Here is a 22,970-nt window from a genome sequence, read left to right as displayed (position 1 = left end):
AAACAAACAGGTCACAGGTTTTCGCATTTTCCAAGCTTTTGACAGGAAAACTGCCAATAATATACTGCTAATATTGTGAGGGTTCGATATGTGAGGCGAAACACAAAATATCTTACCACTTCTGCGCTCGCTGCATTGCCTTCGCACTGCCCGTTGATTGAGCGGTGAGTCGGCATTCACACGCCATGTAAGAATCGCATGGCCTTGAAAAATCTCCACTTCCCAGTGTACGCCTCGTCGGCTGCCTGGCCACTTTTTGTGGCGAGCATTTTTTTCTTCTCTAGGCGGGACGTGCGCCTTTTGTTATTAAAAAAGGTCTTCAGTGATTCTGCGTGAAATGAAAGAACAATCATTATCCATATCTAACAAATGTACGCTGGACTTTCATGCAGTGCACTGCGTGTCAATCATGCTGCGTGTTTTTTTCGCAGCAGTTACTTTATCGTCACATCGTGAAATATGACGAAATGAACAAGGCTACAAGAAAACACGAAAAATCTAGGCGAGGTTCATTTCGGAATTTGCAAAATATCGCATACCTGTATGGTAGGGCGCGTAGGCTGGCCATTGTTCAGTCATTTGTTCAGTTATTTTATCCCACAACGCCTGCTTCAACTCGGTGTTGGAATAATCATTGCGGGCAATGTCCCAAAGCGTTGGGAACTGCTCTACGAGATTAATTAAGAAAAGCGCAGCGTCGTCACACGAACTCATGGTGCACACGTAGGGCAGAGAACGACGAAGACGCGACAAGTACACTAGACATGCACACGCAAGCACTTGTTTTGCATGTAAACAGTGATGCTTACTCTGATGCGGCTGCCGCAAAAAATGCACGAAACCTAGCAAGGTGGCCAGACAACGTGGCGTTTCATTCTGAATTCGTGTTTGTTTCCCGCCAGAACCCCAAAGCGAAAAAGCGCCTTGCATTTTCCGTCCGCGTCGTCCGCGGACATAAGTTGGTTGGCCTGAATCAGTGACGTCAAGCCTACGTATGTGCGGTTCGTCCACGAGATCTGCGATTCGGTCTGTCGTGTGAATCCACCTTAAGTTTCATGTTGTTATTGGCAGAAACTTGACGACCGATAACTTTCCCGCGATAAGCCACTTCTCGCCTTTCGGACTTTGAGGAAGATTTGGAAGATCGTGACGGTGCGCCTGTAGTCCACAGAAACAACTAAACCCGATTGTGTTTGCTTTCGCTTGCCCTACGGTGTGTTCTCGATCGTGTCGTATAGTGTATGAAAAGACCCACAACCACATTTTTCTTGCCTGGCAATAGCACCACCTATAAAGCGTTGCATGAAGTAGAAAGTATTATGTTGCTGCACAGTTAATTGCTTGTGCGTGATTCAAGTGTGTTTGTCTGCTGCGATGTGATTCGCAATATTGCTTTGGTTATGCTGGAGAGCGGCAGTTATACCCGAAGCTTGATGCAACGGAAAGGCGAGTTCACTAGCTCACATGTACTGCGCCAAGACTCGCTGCCTTCGGTAGAGGCCTCCCTTTCGAAAGGAGTTGTCCACAGTGCTCTCGTTATGCATGCGCCGGCCGGCACCATTCCCGAAAAAATTTCCGGTACATGTCCGATGCTGGTACGCGATTTTTTTCGCAAGTGGGGTGGCACCCAGTTGTGTATAACCGTATTTTCGCGGTGACTGTAATATTACTCGCTCATATCAAGTGTTTGCATGCATGCACAGAATGGAAGATGAGTACTTCTGCTGCACTTATCATCAAGTGCCAGAAATCACTAGGAGGGACCTGCTCTGTGCGGCTACTGTGAAATTAATAATAATTTCCTGTGGTTTGACACAGCAATTCTTGAAAGAAACAGCAAATGCTCCACTAATGAGTGAGAAATTTGAATCCACCTTGGGGGAAATTTTGCACTTTTCATTTACAGGCCATAGCAAAATGCAGCGTACTTGCTGTTTGGCTCATCTGAAAACAAATGAGAAACAGTCGACGCTTTCTACCCGGTTGTCTCCTGGATACAGTCTGAGAAAAGCACCTTTCTGAGGTGTTTCTACAGAGAGAGGTTTCTACACAGGTGTGTGTTGTTTTTTGTGCTTGATGCAAAATGAGAGCAAGAAAAAGGGCTGTTTTCTGTGAAGACTAATTTAAATTAGCTGGGTCTGCTGAGTTCTGGCAGGTTTTCTCGCAATCACTGTGCAGGAACCTAGCACTAATGTGATTGACATGAAGAAACCACATGGCAAAAAACCAGAATTTTATTCCACTTTGTAGTCAGGAATATATATTTTTGGTCCTCTAGAAATGTTAAGTCGCATTAATTTGTGAAGATTGGCAGAAATCTTTTACCATTTGGCGAGGTCGCGCAAGATAATTGTGTCCCAATACCAACCTGCACGATAAAAAAGCAGGGATTACACTGGTTGTAACTTCTGTCAACTTTCATTGCCATTGAGCAGTCATGTACAAGCTGGCCGAGCTTTGTTCTAGTACAGGTAGTCGGTGACAGCCTCCTGGCATCCAGCGTTTCAGTGACTGCTTGTGATGATTCACTACGCCATCAGCAACAAAACGCTAGGCACATGTTGAACCAATATCAAGCGGCATTTTACTAAGCTGAATAGTTGTATTGTGGCACTTATTGTGGCCGGTGTGAAGCAAGTATGTCCCAGTTAGCAAAACTTCATTCCTTTACAGGGAGTTAATGAGGCTACCCTAAAATCCTAGACCACATGAGGCTTTCCAGTATGACAGAAAAAATAAGACAGGCTGAACTAACACCAACTTGCGAGATGCAGCTGCAGAGATTAAACAAGTCGTAGTCTCTACAGTTGAGTGAGCTCGCAAATACACTTCAAATAAGATTTTACGTCAGCTAAATTATTTTTTAAACCTTGGGCATAAATACAAACATGAAGGCACCTTGCAGTAATTATACGCTAGCAGCATATGGACGCATGCACAGTAGACACTTGTTCAGGGAACTGAAATAAGAGAGATCTGTTTGGCTTATCGAATGCTTAAGGCGAGCTAAAGGAACAAACTCTAATCATGTCAGAACTGCTACTACGAAATATAAAATAAATTAAACTGTCACAGAAAAAAGAAGAAGCATGTTGGAAGCCTGTTGGCAATGCGAAACCTACTGTCAAGGACAAAAAACACCTTCTGAAGATCTGTAATTGGGATGAAACTTTCCATTATAGTCTGCCCTGGCATCTAGCTGACTCCCTAGTATGGCTTTGGATTGAGGTAGTTGGTCTGTTTGCAGTTCATGCGTGTTAAATGGTTCGACATAGCCATTCAACACTAGATGCAATGATGGATACAATATCGTTCAAATAAGTTTTGTGAAAAATTGAGCTACGCCTACAGTCTGGTGGAAAGTGCCATAGTCGAGGGCCAACACACAACTCCTAGCTATGAGTGTGCCTTGTGTCAATTTCTGCACCATTATTGCCCTTCCAATCGATAAGGCCCAAAAAATTTCGGCTACATGTTTACTACAGAAATGCGGAGTAGAAAGGTGCCAAGAAAAAATTTTTTTCTGCTTACCAGATGACTGTTCCATAAAGCACACTATGCAAAATGATTGTCTTCTTTCGTGCTAACCTGCAAATTGTCGAGAAATGCAGACGTATCAAGCTTTTAAGATCATGCAGATACTGTCGTATAGTTTATGGTGTGTTCACCACAGTTTGTCGCTAGTAATATTGTCTGGAAGACAGCAATGGCTGCTAAATATGTGGCAGTAGTGCATTGATTCTTCTTTCGTAATGGCAGATAAGTACGGGAGATTTAAATCTTAAAAAATAAAATGAAGGGAGAGCCTCAGTCCAGCGACCAACGTTCCAACAAGAGGACTTGTCTTTGTCAGGTCAAGTGCGGTCATCATTGGCAGAGGTTCTACAGGCCCTTCACTCTGAGGAGGAGGAGGATGACAGGGGTTATGGTGGGGTGTGGAGTGAGGAGGGTGGGAAGGTGGCGCGCTTGGTCTTCAAACAGCTCTTGTCTGGCCATGAAGGCTGTCACCTAATACGTAGGAGAGAAGCAGGTTAATAGCTTTACTGACAAGAAAAGAATACTGTCACGGATCTCTCCGGAGAACACTCGGACCGAAAGAATGGACTAGGCGATGGGTGTATCCACACAAACGCACATTTAATACACTCTACGTGGCACACACACTAGAACAAAAAACTAACACAACTATCACGAAACACAAAGACTATAAATACACACGACCCGGGCACACTACTACTAGCGTCTACTACTAGTGTTCTACTATTAGCGGTCGGCGTTCGTGCTCACGGTTGGTTCGGTGTGGCTGCGGCGTTGTATGGATCCAGTAGGCGGCGTCGAGGCGGCGTTCGCCGTGCTTGGGCTGGCGTCGCTGGCGGTGTTCGACGTGCTCGAGCTGGCGTCGCTGGCTGCGTCGTACAAGCTCCAGGTCCAAGCGCCCGTGGAGGTGATGCCGGTGTTGTTGGTGTTGGGGGCACCACACGGATGGGTGGTAACAACGCTGGAGATACCCCTGGCCGTAGCAGGTGGTAGCGCCCTCCGTCGACTCCCCGGAACGGGCTCAGGCACGGCAGGAAGTCCACGATGCGGAGTCGTAGAACGCGAGCTCGCCGGAGCAGTAGCCAGCGTCGCTCTCTTTCAGCCAAAGTGTCCCTGACCCGCCGGAGTCTCCGCTTCTCTGCTGATCCCCCCTGTGCCTCTCTCTCACTCGCCCTTTTATAGCCTCGGTGTTAGTCCACGTAAGCCTTGTCATCGTCTTCTTCTCTTCTCCACCAATCATCTTTCTCCACCTCGCCGAATGCTTCTCCACCAATCATATCTCTCCACCTCACCTTATGCTTCTTCCTCTTCTTTATTCTTCGGTTAATTCACGTCGTCTTCTTCACACCATTTTCCTTTAAAATTTAATTTAGGCTCCTTAATATATGAGACAAATACAAAAACTGACCCCCCTTTTTTCTAAAAAAATGCAATAGAATCAAAATGAACAATGGCAATAAATCTGTAAAAAAGAAAAAAAAAGCTAAAGGAAGAAAAAAATTCCATGGAAGAATAGGGGTGTTAAAGTGGTTATCAAGGTTGCATTCTTTTCCCTTATAATCTATGCAACCCCCAGCATATAGTGCACAATGGCCTACATGCTTTCTAGTGGCTGCATGATTTTGCCTACTCTGCCTTCTTGGGTTTAGTGACACGTTTTTCATTTTTTTGACGAACCAAACATTTTAGTAACTAGCTCTCCCTAATTAAAGTATACGGTGCATTTCATCGCATCCTTCGATGTACATTTTTACCTGTCGCAATGGCTGTCAAGCCACATTCAGATTTGGGACATGCGGTAAGCCCCCATACTACTTACCAGTATTTTCTCTGCAGACGGTGAGAACCTGATCATTGTCTATTTAACCTTGACTTTCTTTTTTCTACCAGCTTCTCCTTTGAATCTTTGGAAAACTGCTGCTGAGTGGTGGACGAGATTCTGGAGCAGTTTTCCTCTCCTGAGGCTGAATGCTTTCAGCCATGGCCACAACCTTGTCGAGGAGGCATTTGACGTAGCCTATGTGAGCATTTCATCTTGTGGCTTGTGCAATATTCACTTTCTTCGTGATCAAATAAAGCAGGTGGTGCAAGCTTACCATTAGTGGGTGGCTCCTTTACTGGACAAGCTATTGGGTCACCACCTGCTACCTTTGGGTAACGCACACACCATCGAACTGTGCCATCCTTTGTGCGTGCATGACCACGTCCACTGTTCTCGTGGTAAAGTACAGCGAGTTGGGTCCTGAAGAAGTTGCACAGGACCGTGTGAAAACGTGCAAACTTGTAACGTATATAAACACTCCAACTGTAAAGATCATGCAGCAAAAGAAGGTCACTGATGGACGTTAAGCACAACACCATGTTAGCAATTAGTGCTTGAAAGCACCATGAGCACGCGTGATGAAAATACTGAAGGAGCAAAGTACTAGTCTTGAAGAGCTATGAGAACAAAGCATCGCCTTAGTTGCCGGGCAGATTGAAAATGAAAATGCAGTGCTTGCATGGTGAACACAGCCGTAACCCTAAATGCTCACAAAGTGTCGGCATATAAAATCCCTTCCGATTCTTTTGTCTGTTTTTAATTTCTGTTTAGATGACAACAAATTATGCAGCTATTGACAATTTCAGTAAGTGTAATTTAAGATGGGGACCTTTTCATATAGTTGTGGCACGTGCCTATATGCCTTTCACTTTTTCTACATATGCATGTTTAACATTTGTTTTGTTTTACACAACTGTTTTGTGATATCGATGGCTTCTCACTGTAAAAGTAGAGAATAGAAGACAACAGCTTACCTGGCCGTCATTCCTGACTACGAATAATGGTGGCTCTTCGGTGCAAAATGCACTAGAAGGCTATGAAAAGCCTCTAATCCATAGGATTGATGTCTGGTAGATAGTTGTGGCATGTCTTTCAGAAGGGCCTTAGACTTTGCAACGTCTTGAAGCTTCTGGAAAGCCTTTGATTCTAAAAATTAACGGCCATTATCATCTCTTTGTAAAGCTGTAAGCGTGCGGCTTGCTGTATGCTCCTGCTTCAACCACTTAAAAAGTATTTCAGTGCACCTGTAATTAAACTTGTGTTCAGTAATGAGCTTATTAGTTTTGATAGTGTTAATAAACATTGGCATTTGAGGTGCACTGTAATAAATGGTACGGATGAAATTTAAACAGCCATTATTTACTTAGCTCATGAAGCTTTTCATGTAAATCCTGCTGCACTGCACAGGTTGCTGAAATCTTGGAATCCAGTCTATTACCCTCAACAACCATAGGTTGTCCAGCCTCTCCATAGCATTCCTTGTCATTTCCTCTTGATTTCTACTAGGATGTCATTAATTCTTTTGTTCACTGACCCACTCTGCTCTCTTCATATCATAATGTTACACTTTTCACTTCCCACAGCTTGGAGCACTGTACTCAATCTAAGTTTAACATTTGCGAATTTTGTTTCTGCACCATAAGTGAATACTGGTAAGATACAGCTGTTGTACAATTTCCTCTGTATCCTGGTAAATTACCATTCATGATATCAGCATACCTGTCAAATGCACTGCTCCTTATTCTTATCATCCTATTTCTTTCACTCTTATGGTCTGGATCTCGTATGTATCTGGATGTATATTTACCTCGTAAGAATAGCGTGACGCCTACCGACTTATCAGATTTGCATAGTCGCATCGGTATTGGGCAGATTTAGAAAGTGTGAAGCTATCGGTTAGGGACATAGGGGAATAGCGAGGCGCATTGCAGGACCGTTACCAGAAGGGCGTTATTGTCCTGCGTCTGCGCTGTGGTTCCTCGCTATTCCCCTATGACCCTAACCAATAGCTTCACCCTATTCTAAATGTCTCTATTAGCTCCTAGTCCGTTTTGCTTCCCGTCATTGCCAGAATAACAGTCCGACGCCGCGCACCTTTATTTCAAAGCCAAGCTGCAACTCACCCAGGCTTCTGCCGAGTATTTTCGTTTCAGGTCATGTAGGTGATGATTGACGGCGAAACAGCAACAGGTGGAAAATCACGACGTTACATGTGAACAGCTTTGACATTTGTTTGCTTCGACGCGTCGAACCGAATCTCGCTCAGCGCACCCCAAGACCTGGCCAACCTGGCCACGCCACTGCTCCGCAGGGGCTCCGTGAGCATGTCAGGCACAGCAGTGGGCTTTTTTCAATTGCCCGCCCCGTCTGCACGCGAAGAATCATCAGCAGTGTTTCGTTGATGAGTTAAGTGACGCTTAACACAGGGGTCTCTATAGCATATCCTCTTGCGCGAGAAAAGGCATCCTGGGTACAACCGTGCGGCGGAGCTGTGCCTGTACCAGCGTAGGATCGCTCTCCGCGTGGTCTAATCACGGTGAACGCTTCATCCAAAGCTCCACACAAAAATGAGACCAGAATTGCTGCAGAGTAATGAATTTAAAATCGGAAGTAGAAGCATTCACCTCATGTTTCCTTCTTTTAGCAAATGCACTTCTTGGCAGTGGTGGCATGCTTCTTTTGTGCAAAAATAGTGAAGGAACCGCGTCATGGTTCAGCTGTGCCCCTTTGACAGAAACCCTTAGCGATCGCATTAGGGACAAGCTCTGCACATAGTCGCTGTCACGAAAGTGCTTCAAACAGCGTACGCTTGCTTTGGTTGGCTTGAAATTCTCCCTTTTCACAGCAACGACCCACTGCGCTGCGATCTTTTGATCTTTCGGGAAAGTGTGGAAGACGACATCGTTGCGGCCGTTAGTGCTCGTACACCCGAATGCACAGCAGTACCACATGTTAGATCGGCTGCACGTGGTCGGATGCTCGAAACTTGGCTGAAACACTTTGTGAGTACTTCCACAACACAGGCAACATGAGGAACAACGCGCGCTGAATGCACAATTGGGTGACTCGGAGAATCTCCGTCTCCTCATAATGACGTCACACGGGCCGACAAGGAGGAGGTTTTCCTCTGCGATTCTCCCCTCCTGCGCTCTCTCGGGACGCGGGAGATTTGAAAAGTGCGCTTTCAATCTGTGATTTCGGCAGTGCTTTTGCAACAATTGAAAAAATAATTTCACAAACGTGGTCAACAACGAGTATACTTCAAAGGCCTAGAAGGTTAGCAGATTTGAAAACCGCCTAAGTCTCCCTTTAAGGATGATTCATTTCTTAATCTGTATGTTGAAAATTTGTGAGCTAGAAATAACAAGTATCAGAGGCACTGACCCTTCTTTACATTTCAATCTGTGTACCGCCTCCATGTGCTCGATGGCTGGTTCTCCCAGTTCTGCCAGGTATTTTATTGTATCATTCAAACTTTAATTTTTTTTTCGTGTATTTCATGTACCTCAAAATTTCTCCTAGAGCAGTCCACTAGACTTGCTACCTTTGATTTCAGTTGGCTGATTTTAGACCGTTGTGCCTGTAATGCATCTAATTATGCAACCACCCCTTCCTTGTGCAGTACAACCAGCTTGGGCAGGTAAAACCTGAGCTGCTGTTCAGCTGCAGTGTTTGTGGATCTTTGCTGTTTGCTTTGTTTTGTACAGGCATAAGTGAAAGTTTTTTCTTTTCCTTGCTCTTATCTGGCCATCACCTTGCAGGTTGAGGCAGCAAACCCAGCTGATCCATCTGCTAATCTGTCATGGCGAGCGCAGTGGCCAGTTCCCTGGGGCTCTGTGCATGATCTGCTTGTGCTCTTCGAGTAGGGGCCTCAAGGATGACTGCCACAACTATTGCAACAAATGATTTTCCAAAGGAAGTGACAACATTGTGTGATGCGCCTTCGGTGAGTACGGGTTTTTTGATCTTTGCATATAGAGGCCTGCTGATCCGCTGTTATTCACAGCTATGTGCCACGGGACCGCTGTAGCTCAAGCATTCAGTTGCTGAGCCCACCTTTGCAGGTTTGATACTGGTTGGTCCAGCTCAGTTTTTATTAACACGAAATGCACTGGATGAAATCTCTGATTTTGGCTCACAGGTCACTTTTCAAGTTGATTGCGTGGCACAAAATTGAGTGGGAAGGCAACGTGAATGACATGACTGGCTTATGTTCTTTTATTCATTCAGACACATCACAGTTTTTAGGAAGCGATCATTGCGCCACATCCAGGAGTGAAAGGCAGTTTGAGATGAGAACAAATGTCATCGCTGAAACACATGCACTGTTTTCTTGTGAATGGCACTGTATGACAAGTGGATGCGAGACAGCCTGCATATGAATCCAGATGTTATATGGTGAGGCATCTAGAGCAATGTAAGGTGCACAGAATGAAATTCATAAGCTTAAGACTGCATGGAAAGAGATAAATGCTAACTGAAACCACATAAATAGACGAAAAAACAAACTGACATGATAATTCTTATAAAATATAAATGCCTAACAATCACCTTGCCTTAGGACCACTCATACTTGTTGCACAATTCAGGAAATATAGCATCATTGTTGATCTCCAAGCACATAAATGGGTGCTCAGGCTCGCCAAGTTTATGCAAAAGTTACGTAGAGTGACTTGCATCTCCAAAGTCATTGACATCATAGCTACATGACATGGGTTACACGCAGCTTCCATCAATTGCAGTCACAGAAAGAAACAGTTTTGTTGCGAAAGCAACGCTACGCCAGCCAGCCAGCCAGCTCGGCTCGTATTGTCGCGTGGTCGCACTTCGGCCATATGTTTTATGCCATGGCTAACGAACGACCTTGAGCCGCCGTTGCCTAGCAATGCCGCAGCCGTGCTCCAACAGATGGCGCTGCCGTCGATGCCGTCGCCGTTCGCTCCACCAGATGTGCTCCGCTGGGGTATAGGGAGAGGTGTCACCTCGCGGGGGTATATATACATATGCGCTTCGCCTCAGTGTATTGTAGTCGTTATGGAGAGTGAAAGAGGCGCAACAACAGAACAAAGCGATGAAGCGACAACGCACTCAAGAGACGCGAGAAGAGCGTGCCGCATGACTTGAGAAGCATCGTAACGAAGATGCGGCTAGAAGGAGTCGTGCCACGTCCTGGAGTGACTCTTCAACTGCAGAAGAGACCGGTTTGAGTTCTTGAGAGCATCGGAATGAGATGCTGCGTAGGCGATGTGCCGAGGAAACAAAGCTTTCGCAATTCAACTAGGGCTAGCCAGAGCTAAACCGTAGCAAGACTTTCATTTGAGCTAGTTGGTTGTAGCTTGACATGGTTTACGCAAAAAAGCGTACAGGCGCTAAAAGACGAAGACAAGCACACTCAAGACAGGACAGGCGCCAACTTCCAACTAAGTTTATTCATGGAAAAAGCGCAAAAAGCATACAGGCGCTAAAAGACGAAGACAAGCACACTCAAGACAGGACAGGCGCCAACTTCCAACTAAGTTTATTCATGGAAAAAACCATTTTTTACGCTTTTTTGCGTAAACCATGTCAAACCACAGCTAATTTTTTTTTTAATCAGGAGTGTGTAATCAGAAAAAGTTCATTTGCACTTGATGAAAAACTGAGAAAAACCAGGTGCCTTGCAAACACTTGGTAAACCTAAACCACTACCCAAGTACCTTTGTGAGTGTCAGAGGGCTCACTTCTGAGGCAGCTGACCAGATTGTCGACAGAGTAAGAGTTGCTGGTCACACTATTCACAGCATGCAGTACTTGGTTCCATCAAAGCGGGATTCAATAGAATTGCCTACCTTAGGGCAGAGAGGATTTTTTTTTTTGTCAAAAATTTTTTGGGGCGGAGCAACAGAGGAGAGAGGGCGACCACGTCATCAGTCTCATCTAAAAGTCGTCTTTTTCTGGTGACGGCAAAAACCCTGAGCCCCCACTCTGCAGGCAGTGAGCGGATGGTTAGAAGTTTAAAGTCATTGTGTGAGAAGCCAAAGTCACGGAGGGTGCGTACTTTGCCCAAACACCTCTATCGCTGAGCGTTATGCTCCCTACAAGAGGGCAGGAACCTGGTAGCTTTTCCAACTGGACCTTCTGCATGTACTTGGAAACCTTATCTTCATGCGCCTGTTCACAGCTAACCTCTCCCCCCACCACCTGAGCGTCCTAAAGAACCGTCTGTCCCTCCCTTGTAAAGACTAGGAGACTAGGTCTGGTTTACGAATGCCCACACTCGTGCAGAGGTGCGACTGCACCACTGTTTCAAATCCTTGCTGGCTCGCCTCGTTGCATAAAAAACAATAGTGCCGTGTCTTTTAAAGGGCCACAGAAAGGGGTGTTTGAGCTTGGCTATAAAATGTTTGCACTACTATGTAGAGTACAGGCCACCGAGCGTTCATGCCACGTACGAGACCTCAAAAGTGAACGGGAAATTTACAATAAATTTTTGAACATTCCCGCTTTCGCACCTCGCGGTGACGTGCGGTGCCGGGCTTTTGCACGAAAACCTGGCAGATGACATCGCGTCTCGCAAATGACGTTAGCAGCCGGGGGTAATCATTGGTTCACAGCGCCAAATTTTTTCCGTCACTCTCTACCGCGGCTGCGGCCACTCCGCGCGCTCCGCAGCTGGCGGAGGTAGGGGAGGGGCCGAGTGAGTGAGGCCAGCGGAGGAGCGCCGACGTTTTGGCATGCGAGAGGAGAGGGAAAGGTGCAAAGACGCAGAAGTTCAAATTTTGTCTGCATATAACTCAGCTTCCACAAAACGCATTAAAATAATTCTTGCTGGGAGATAATTGTGAACCGTCGTCTTTTAACATCCCAGACATATTGCACCTTTATTGAGACCCCCTTTCTGGGTCCCTTTAATTCTGGAAGCATATGTCAGATGGCACATCTGCTGAACACACCGCAGTGAGTCTTGGGCAGAACAACCAGCCTTACAGGTTTTAGGCACATCTTGTCGACGTTTCGTCCTCACAAGCACACGTAATGCATTAAACCGCATTTTCACCAAGTTGGTAAAGTACCGTATTTACTCGCATAATGATCGCACTTTTTTTTTTAAAATACTGATGCAAATTTCGGGGTGCGATCATTACGCGGGGTAAATTTTCTACAAAAAATTTTTGAGCACCGAAAACGCAAACAAGTTGCAGGTCAGACGTCTTAAAACATATATCTCGATTACAACCAAAAAAAAAAGCTGAGTAAGGCTTACCTTCGCAATAAGCACGCACATTAAGCATCACATGGAGTGCACAATGCCCATTTATTTTTTTTCGTCAGTACTCTAATCAAAGTCTGAATCCTCGCCATCCTCGCTTTCACTGCTGCACGACTCATCGGAAACGGCAGTGTCGTCGCTGGGAGCATCTTCACAATCCCACAGGAAGTCATCTTCCGTTCCATCCAAAGCGTTAGATATGCCTGTCTTCTTAAAACTCTTAGCCACTACCTCGTCGGGGATACTGCTCCACGCTTCTGTGATCCACGAGCACAGCATCTCCACGGATGGCCTTCTAATCTTTCCGCTCGGCGTCAAATCATGCTGGCCCATCGCCATCCACTCAGCATAAAGTCGTCGAACGTTGTCCTTGAACGGTTTGTTCAAGGACACGTCGAGAGGCTGCAGCAGCGAAGTCAGGCCGCCAGGAATGACTGCAATGTCCGTGCGCAGCTCTTTCAGCTTGGCACGCACGCTGTCCACAAGGTGACCCCTAAAACTGTCCAAAACCAGAAGCGAGGGAAGCAGAAATGCTCCTGGTCTTCTTCCCCAAACAGTCTTGATCCAGTCGACCATCAGGTCTGCAGTCATCCACCCTTTCATCTGTGCACGTATATGGATGCCACGGGGAAAGTTTCCCTTCGGAATAGTCTTCCGTTTGAAGATCACGTATGGTGGCAGCTTCCGCCCGTTGGCCGTCACAGCAAGCATGACTGTGCATCGCTGTTTTTCTGCGCCAGACGTCTTCACGAGGACGCTCCGAGCACCCTTCTCGTTCACAGTTGTATTCCGGGGCATGTCGAACGTCAGTGGAGTTTGATCGGCGTTTCCAATTTGCGACATGAGGTAACCGCATTTTTCGCGAAGCCTAGTGACGAAGTGACGGAAGTCTATCACTTTGCTTTCATACGCGGCTGGGAGCCGCTGGCACAACGACGTCCGCCGCCTCAGGGAAAGTCCATTCCGTCGCATAAAGCGAGTCGTCCAATCGGAGCTAGCGCGGAAATCCTTTGCAGCGATTCCCAGCTTCCTGGCAGTTGTGCGTGCTTGCGTCTGTATCATTTCTAATGACACTGCACAACCATCCTTGCGCAGGTCCCTCACGTATTCTAGGACCGCCTCCTCAACACGAGGGAACTTGCCCGTTTTGGGTCCATGGAAAGCCCGCCGTGTCTTGTTCGTAGCCATCAGCTTCTCGCGCTGCTTCTTCCAATAGCGTATCCTCATTTCGTCCACGCCGAAATGCCTACCAGCAGCGCGGTTGCCATGCTCCAGTGCATAGTCGACAGCCTTGAGCTTGAACGCGGCGGTGTAACTGGCATACCGCCCCATGGTGAAATGTCGTAAACTCGCACTAAAACACAAAGCACGCTACGACGCTGCCGAATTGCAAAATGGCGAACGCCGCAAAGCATGGAATCATGGGAACTCCAACGTTACTAGACTAGGTTGGGAACTCGTCGGAATGCATTCGCTGCGGGATGACTGCAGATCAACCACCAGGCGGCTCCATGTTCGGGGTGCGATCATTACGCGGGGAATTTAAAAAATGTAATTTTGACCTCAAAATTCAGGGGTGCGATCATTACGCGAGTGCGAACATTATGCGAGTAAATACGGTACTGGCCTGATAGAAGCGAGGTTCCATGAGCAAGCCATCCAGCTAGTTGCGGTGTCAGCAGCTGGGATGAGATAGTCACCTAGCTGGAAGCTTATACTTGATTCGACCTTCATTATTTTCCTATACGCATCAGTGACCAAAGACAAGGTGATGAACTTGTTCTTGTTCATCTCCATGCCCTTGGAACTGACGTAACACTGTAGACTGCTCAGCTGTGACTGGAAATCTTGAGGTGCCAAGGCAAGGTGTTGAGGTCGTCAGAAAATGCCATTGCATCAGTGCTTTCACACTAACAGAGGTTGTTCAAGTCCTCAATACTATGTGCACTGAGTAATCGCAAACATGTGCCTTTTGTATTTTTAGATAACAATGCTTTGGTACCTCAAAAGGAAAAGAAATTTTAAGAAACACATCTTGGAGTTGAGTGTTATATCTCTAGCTTTCCAAGTGATGCCTTCTTGGGCCACTCTCTCCATTTGGACACAGAAGGCTTGAAGAAGTAATGTCATATTCGGGTACTTAGCTCTGTACCACAAAAGTGGCTGAATGATAGATCACCATCGCAAGAAAAGTGGAAACTCAATGATTGTTAGCTGCACAGGCCAAATGGCATAGTTTGCTGATATGAAAATTGGACTGCCATCTGCATTTAATGAAACAGTCAAATCATGTTGATCACAATTTAGCGTGCTGCTTGCGATAGAACTGCCTATGGGTCAAGTCTGATTTTCGTGTCTCGCTGGGGGAATTCAGGTTTTTCAGGAATTCCACCAGCATTTCCCACACAGTTTCGTTTGCAAAAACTTAACTCACGCGAGTTGCCAGCGGCAGACCAATGAAGTAGCTTCCCTTCGATGTTAAATCTCTTCTGGAATTTTGTTCCCACCACACTGAACACGCTGGTGAGATGCCCTGTCTGACTTGCAAGTTGCTTGGTGTAGTTTTAAGCAAGGTTTCACATTGTGGGCAGTAGAAATGAAGAGCAATGCTGTCGGGAAAAGCACATGCGAATTTCCAGAAAGTTTTAGAGTACACCACGATGTCGTCTTGGTATGCTTGCGCATGTTGCCATTTTGCATCCCCTTGGACATGGTCCTTTAGGTACTGATAAGGAGTGGCTGCTCCTGTCAAGCCAAAAGACATTCTCTTGAACTGGAAAAGACCTCTGTGAGAAGTGAAAGCAGTTTTCTCCTCATCACACTTATCCAATTTGGCCTTTTCAAAAAGTTCTAGTTCGTCAGCCTCTAGCACGGAAACAGGAAGCTTATTTTGAGCGCTGTGCTCCTATTTTCAATAACACTGATGCTTTCTCGAAGTACCCAAGTGTTTTTTATTAATTCTAGAGAAGCTTATTTTAAAATGTTATTCCATTTCGTTTTGTCAGCTTCACTTGTCGACCTTTTGGTATAATCTTTTCCTGGAGGTACTTTTTTAAGGGGAGACCTGGGTCTTGAGCGGTATTTTCTTAATAGCCAAACTACGAACATGAGATTTGCAGGCCTTATGTAATTTTGTGTGCTCATTTCAAATATGCTGTTGGTTACCTTCTACATAAACTTGTTCAGTAGTTAGGACTTTTCTGTTCTAGATATAAGGGAAGCTTGCAGAAAGATCCACTGAAGGGAAATGGATAAAAGATGTATAAATCTATTCCTAAACAACTAAGGAACACAATGGAACTAGTTTACATTCCTATCTTTCTTCTAGCCAGAGTTATGGAAGTTTAAAGTTTCAACTTCAGGAGTACATGCTTCCCCTTTACTTTCTCATACATTTTCAAAATGTCTATGCAGTTAGAGGCCTTTTATAGTAGCTTTATTGTGTTCCTTGCACTCTCAAGAGTCAGTAAAAAAAAGAAATCATTAAAATCTGACAAGTAGAAGGGTCACAGCGCCACCCGCAAAATAGAAGGGTGGGAAAATTTTACATGTTGAGAGAAATGCAAAAAACGAATTGCAATCTCAGAAAGCATTTTAATGAAACAGAAGTAAAGAATTATTGATCACTTTGACCTAATATGCTCCCTGAGAGTAATCGTCATCAGTTTTACCCCTCTGTCTTCGTGCTGCGGTCCGAAAAGCTGCCGAGGCAGCACGCTTTTTTTCGGCCCTCACATTGTGGTGCATGTCTTTCTCGGCTGTCCTTCGGCTGCTTTTTTCGCTCTGGTTTAGCTGCAGCTCTTTTAAGATGGCTGAGTTAGCATTTTGTGTACCCATGTTGAAGCGCATTATGGCTTCTGCAACTGGAGTCTCCACTGCAAACAGTGATGCATTTTTGTCTTTCGGTACTAGACTCCATATTAGGGAGTGCAATGCCTCGTTTCCATTTTGTGTCCTATTTCTTTGACAACGCTGTATTAGCGTTCTGTCAGCCAAGCGCCGATACACTGGCAGCAGTGCAGGGCCAACACACTCGGGGAGATTGTACTTATGGTTTGGTGGCAGCTCATTTTTTGCCTTGGCGACATTATACTTGCACCAAGAATCTTGACCACTTAGGCAGAGATTGTGGTTGGGCCTGTCATCTGTAGAAGTTATGTGGTTATAGGTAGCCATTACAGATTAGTGCATTGCATCCAGATTTCCTGCGTGTGATTTCAGGGCCCTACCATAATAACTGGACAACTTGGTAATCAAGTCGCCAGTCAGTCGCCCCTTGCCGCTGATCCGCTCTCCATCTTCAGTCTTGTGCTTCTGCACCAAGTTGCGAAGTGCAGCTCCCATGCGCTTGTGCACGTGGTTTATGCAGTCCTCTTTTTGAACATCAATAAACCCGTACACTTTAGCTTCCCGAACTGCATTGTATGAGTGGCTGTTGCCATCACACAGCATTGTTGTGTACCTGAGGCCATGGACGGAGGGCGATCGCTGAAAAAGCACCAATGCTGCCTCAACTTTCATCTGACCGGCCTTACTTCTGGTGTTCTTTTGGCAGACATGGCGAGTTTCCCAAGCTGCGTATTCTGGGCTGTCAGGACGTGGTGCACACTCGCTGCCCAAGGAAAAATTTGATAAATCTACATAGTCCAGCATGTAACCAGAGAATAGCTCTATGGCTGTAGCTGCACCTATGTGGGAGCAATGACCCCAGGTGTGCCAAGTGCCATCAAAACAAACGGCAATATTTCCTGGGTTGCTGAACTATAGTTCCTTGTGCAGCTCCTTCACTGCTGTGGCACACTCAGACAAGTTCTTTTTGCAAGCTGCTGTTGCAGCTGGTTGCATCTTTGTTTTCAGGTAATGCTGAAAAGTCTTATTGTGCAATGTGCAAGCCTTTATGGGAGATCCCAAGTCCAGCAAAAATATCGTTTAGTGCCGTCTGGCCATTTCCTGTGCTTTGCATAGCACGCGTCGCCAGCAGATTGATCTCGAAAGGTCTGCAGTTCTCTTGCCCCTCGACTCTGCGCGAGCTCCACTCGGACCCGACGTCGCCACAGTTGGCACATTTCAATTTTAGTTTCACAGCCAAACCGAATTCGCGCGCGTCCTTTTCGATAGTCACCGCCCCACGGCACACGCGGCGCGCCATAGACACCAACAAGCTGTTCACCGCTTCCAAATCGACAATAATGTACGTCGTTTGTGACAAACTCGGTGCACCATGTTCCGTAACCAGCAACGTCATCTTGCGCTCCGTCACTGACACAGATAACAGTTCTGTAATTTTAGCTTCGTACCGCCGCTGCAGATCTTCATATTCAGCACTGGTAATATATGCTGTGTCAATCCTCACGCGGTTCGGCCGGCTGCCTCCGCTGTCTGCAGCAGATGCGTCGAAGATCGCCGCAGCGGCGGCCGCCTCTCTTGCCGTTCTGCGTTGTGCTGACGTCGCCGTGGGAGCTTCATTGGATTCGTCTCGCCGTTGGAGATATTCAACGGCACTTTCGTATGTTGAGTCCATCCTTGCGCAGTCCGGGCAGCTGCCTCCGCTGTTGGCAGCAGACGCGTCGCGGACTGCCGCTGCGGCGACAGTCTCCTCCAGCAGTTGTGTGCTGTGTTGGCGTAGAGCTTTTCGTTGCGGTGGAAGGGTTCACGGCCACCGACCCTGATGACAGCGGTGCCTCATTGCGCTTCACAGCACGTTTTTTCCAAATTTTTGCACAGTAGCGAACTTCCGACGCTCGTTCGGCATCGTTCACGGCAGTGACATTTACAAAATGGCGCCGTCAGTGCCCGCTGCCACTTGCTAGGGAAATCTGTGCTCCAATCAGACGCAGCCATTTTTGTCACGTGATGGCTGATGGCCAATAGCAGGGTGCAAATGTGTGTTCATTTTTGCTTTGTATCTTCGCTATGGAAGCACAATGGCGGCTGGCATTTGGTGGGAAAGCATGCCGAAAGAACGCACTTTCAAATCAAACCAAGATGGCCGCGCTCAGACAAGCTGTTTTGAAATTATGGACGATGCAAATAGGCTGTTTCGCGGGCACGTTTTTCGGTTTTTTGCCAAATAAATTGCGATTATTTAATAAAATACAGCTCTTTCAGCCATAAATTTTGGCAGGTAGGCACGGAAGAGCGAGAAAAATTCAAAGGCAGTAAAATTGAAAAACGTTTTTTTCCCGATTTTTTTCGTCTCCAAGACCCGTGTCCCCCCTTAAGCTTTTAACATGAAGGTCTTGTCTCAGTCATTTATCGCGGATTTTGCGTACTATGAGAAAAGCTGAAGTTGTTAAAAAAGGCTGTCGGTGATGTGTGAATAGGTAGGTCGGCATACTCACACGGCTTGTACATCAGTCCCGGTTTATTTGCTGGGCAGACCCACAGCACTTCGTGATGTCTTATTATGACACAGGGGTGCTGGGGGGCTGTCCACTGCTATCTGACGTTCTCTTTGTGCTGGAATGCTCCTCCAGATTCATGGCAGTCTTTGGCTTCGGTTGTCTCCTCCTTGTGGGGCTGGACTTGCGGAGCAATAGCTGGGTTCCTAGGTTCGCCCGGGCTGAAGTCCCTACTGTATAAAAATGTGCTGCTGTTGCTGCAGTGGTGGTCTGGTGCAGTTGTGTTGGTGCTGTGTTGGCACAGTTCCTCGATGTCTAAGAGTTGGGTGGCAAGCTAGTGGTGATGTCGGGACTATTAGCTGCTGCTTCTCCGTTGGAGGAAATATTTTTGTCGACGATGTGTGGAAATGTCAGAGGCTTTGGATATTTTTGTGGATTTTTTAGTGGTGCATGGTTCTTCCATTCCTCCATTTTGTGGTGGCAAACTTGGAAGAGCAAATTATAAACATTCCAAGGTAGTACTGACATTCCGCAGAAGCTGTTGTGCATGCGATCTCCAGATAGCACTGTGCTTGGATGGAATGCTTTGATTTGGTACTCCAAGAAGAAAAGAAGACATTCCTTTCGTGCTGACTGATGTAGGCGGGGAGAGAATTAAATGCCGGCACATTCCGGTTAATTTTGACAACTTGATGCCTGTTATGTCTTTTCAAATATGAAGCCCGAAGTTGAACAAGTGTTACGAAGATATTGATATCTGGTCTTGCTGCTCTGATGGGATGGAACAGGTGCACATACCGGTCTGCAGTGGTAATGGCATTCATGATGGCAACCTCTTTGCATCCCACATGAATGATGATATCTGATACCCCTCATGGTACCCAATCAAGACGGTTGGGGACGCCGTCAATTTTGGTACCGGGTTGGCAGATGAAAGCAGGGGTGATGATGGAGGCCATGTTTTTATTTTGTTTTTTTTTTCTAATTTTCTCATTGTCGGCCTTCCCCGTTCACCCACCTTGGCTTCCTTCCCTCCCTCGTGTTCTTTTTTTCTCTCCCCATTGCGTCCTCTTTTTTTCAGTTGGTGGTCTTTTTAGTGTGTTGGTTTTCTTTTTGCCCTAATCTTGAGCTCCTAAGCCTCTAATACCCCTGTTACATGGGCAGGGTTAAGCGTGGTTAAGCAGAACCATGTTTAGCCGCTGTTACACGGTGAACGTAACTGCGATCACGCTGCTAACCACGGTTATCATCGTTAACCAAGAAGGCGGCGCCCACAGAGACAGCACGCAGGCCGGCCTCCGATGCGAGACGTACGAATTGGCCTCCGCCAACAACGGAGAGCCTGATACGGATCTGGGAAAGCTGTCTGCCCTATCTTCGTGGGACCGTGAGGAATGCTAAAATTTATGCCGCCATCACAGCCGAATTGAACGCGGGACTACCTGCCGACGAGGGACCCTTAGAACTAAGCAATTTGGAGGAAAATTGACAACCTGTACAAAAAGTACCGGTAAGTACAAGTGCTATATTCTGTCGCCCGTGTATCATATTATGCGGTTCGCTGTTGCACTATCGCGTCGAGACGGCTGCACTCAGTGTGAATGATGCAACTACTCGGAAGGCATGTCGGGCTAGTGTAGACACGGCTCTGCGGCCCCATTGCCGAGCAGTTCACTAGTGGTTCCTGCAAAAGTTATTTACATCTAAAAACACGTATAGTTTTGCGTTCGGCTGGCATGAAATGGTACTCGCACCACTGCTATCGGTGGTGACGAATTACGAGGTTTCCTGTATTCACGAAATGCTTTCATTGAATAAGAACTGCATATCTTTTTCTTTTGCGACTGTTGATAATCTCGCGGTGGGTTAATTAGCACTCGTCCTCTGTGCGTTCTCTCACCGCTTTGTTTTCGGTAAACCACCTTTCTAAAGAAGATTCATTATGATTGAATTAGGCATCGTTCTGCATACAGTAGCCGACCGGGTAATTCGGACTCCAATAATTCGGACTTGTAGGATATTTCGGACCTCGATGAGGCACCGTCAGTCACCCCATAGAAGCGTATACATATTTGCGACGGATATTTCGGACTTTAAAAGTCCGAAAGTTCGATTTCTTGGACTAATTTCAGTCGCCTGCGGGCCAGAATCGGCCATCTTATCGGCTTTTCGCCGGCGTAAAAGGCACCGTCTTGGATTGAGGTGGATTTACACTGCAGTTGGATTGGCTTGAAATACTTTCGGTACCTCATTGTTGCCAGTAGAGGTCCCTGCGCTCTCTGATACTTCGAGATGGCAGCCGGACTGTCATCGCCGTCAACTTGTTTTTGTCGCAGACAGTTGTCGCTTGTCTCATACCGCCCATATGTTCAAAATTGGTTTCTCTGACCGCGGCGACCCAGTGGCGCTCAGTCTTGACGAAGTTAATCCGTTCACCGTTTTGTGATTGCGTCCGGCGGTACTGCTGATTTGAGCGAAAAGTGCCTTGTCTTTGCGTGTGTTTGACGAGTGGTGTGGTGCACACTCGGGTTGTTGACAACATGGCACCACCGGGTCCGTCAAAGAAGTGTGGGAAGTATTCCAACTAAATACGGTGACCTTGCTGTCTAGCGTGTACAGTGAAAGCACAACTTTTGCGCAAATACAGGTGCAAATCGTTGCCAGCAATAGAAATTTTCGGCTAGGTAATATCAGTGACATTTTTAAGCCGATTTCATCTCAATAAAGTGATTTTTTTATACTTCACGGATTTTTCGGACTGTTCGATTATTCGGACCATTTTTCGGGTCCCTTCGAGTCCAAAAAATCGGCCGGCGACTGTATACATAATAGTGCAGTGTAAATACATTTTCAGTTTGGTATTTTTGTTACAGTTCCATTGGGTTGATTTTGGGTGGTTCATTTGTATATCCAGTTGCAGGGAGTCCGCTTCTCTGCTGTGTTTTCTAGTGTTTGTAGATTTATAACCACGGCAACTTATGCAATCTCAGTATTTCGGTACAGCCTAGTTACGGTGTGACAAATATAAGTAAAGATAGAAAATCCACTTCATATGCCCGTAACATAGTCAGCACAATGAACCTTGGTGTATGCAATGCAATGAAAACTTTAACTTTGGGTTAAATCAGTGAAAAATAATTCCAATAGATAACTGAACGAGCTACTCTTCTGTCACTACATACAGAAATACACTAAAACCAAGCATGTAGTTGTTGCACCTACAGTAATGCATTTCATACAATGTGTTTTAACATAGCAAGATGAGATGCAATATTTTGCTTAACATCATAGCACAGTAATTGCGTGGAATGTAAATTGCAGGCATGAAATAACAGCATTTATATCACAGCATCATACAAGCTTGAAAAGAAAGGATTCAAGCTGCAAAAGAAACCCAAAGGTACACAAGACTCTATTTCAAATGATGCAGCAATGTTTTTGTCAAAAAAAAGGAGCAAGAGATTAGCTACAGTGCAATTGTAATTACAATACAGGGCATTGCAATTAACTACCACATGAAGGCTCACGACCATAATATTGGTGCTCAGCCAAGTTATTGTGCGATAAATATAAAGGAAATGCCGTTTTATCTGTCGTTGCAGCAAAGTTAGCACAATTATCTGGACACATAACCCAATGCAAAGTTTTGGCTGGTACATTACACATCCTGCTGCCACAGTGGCTCACTAGTTACGGCGCTCGGATGCCGAACCGAAAGAGACGGGTTCAATACCGGCTGCGGCGGTCGAGTTTTTATGGAGGCCAAATTCTAGAGGCCCATGCACTGGCATCGGGCACTGTGCCAGTGCACATTTAAGAACCCCAGGCGTTCGAAATTTCCGTAGCCCTTCACTACAGCATCCCTCATAGCCTGAGTCACTTTGGGACATTAAACCTTCATAAACCAAACATTACACATCGTCAGCAAAACAGTTCAACAAGGAGACGACGTGAAGATATGACCTTTGTCCTCAATACATCTACAAAGACAGTAAAATTAAGCATGGAATAGCTGCACCTA

General features: G+C 46.1%; 1 long non-coding RNA gene across 4 annotated transcripts in view; it reads left to right on the top strand.

Moving 5' to 3' along the window:
• The window catches only part of LOC144101949 (uncharacterized), a 196,921-nt gene that overhangs the window by 2,477 nt on the left and 171,474 nt on the right, over window positions 1-22,970 (top strand). For all 4 annotated transcript variants that reach the window (XR_013308110.1, XR_013308113.1, XR_013308111.1 and 1 more), the window contains exons 2-4: window positions 1,907-2,053; window positions 5,428-5,558; window positions 9,121-9,305. This is a non-coding gene — a long non-coding RNA (uncharacterized LOC144101949). The remainder of the gene's footprint in view (window positions 1-1,906; window positions 2,054-5,427; window positions 5,559-9,120; window positions 9,306-22,970) is intronic.

This window comes from Amblyomma americanum, chromosome 8 (assembly GCF_052857255.1).
Source record: "Amblyomma americanum isolate KBUSLIRL-KWMA chromosome 8, ASM5285725v1, whole genome shotgun sequence".
Classification (NCBI taxonomy): domain Eukaryota; kingdom Metazoa; phylum Arthropoda; class Arachnida; order Ixodida; family Ixodidae; genus Amblyomma; species Amblyomma americanum.
This window is presented reverse-complemented; position numbering and strand designations above follow the sequence as displayed.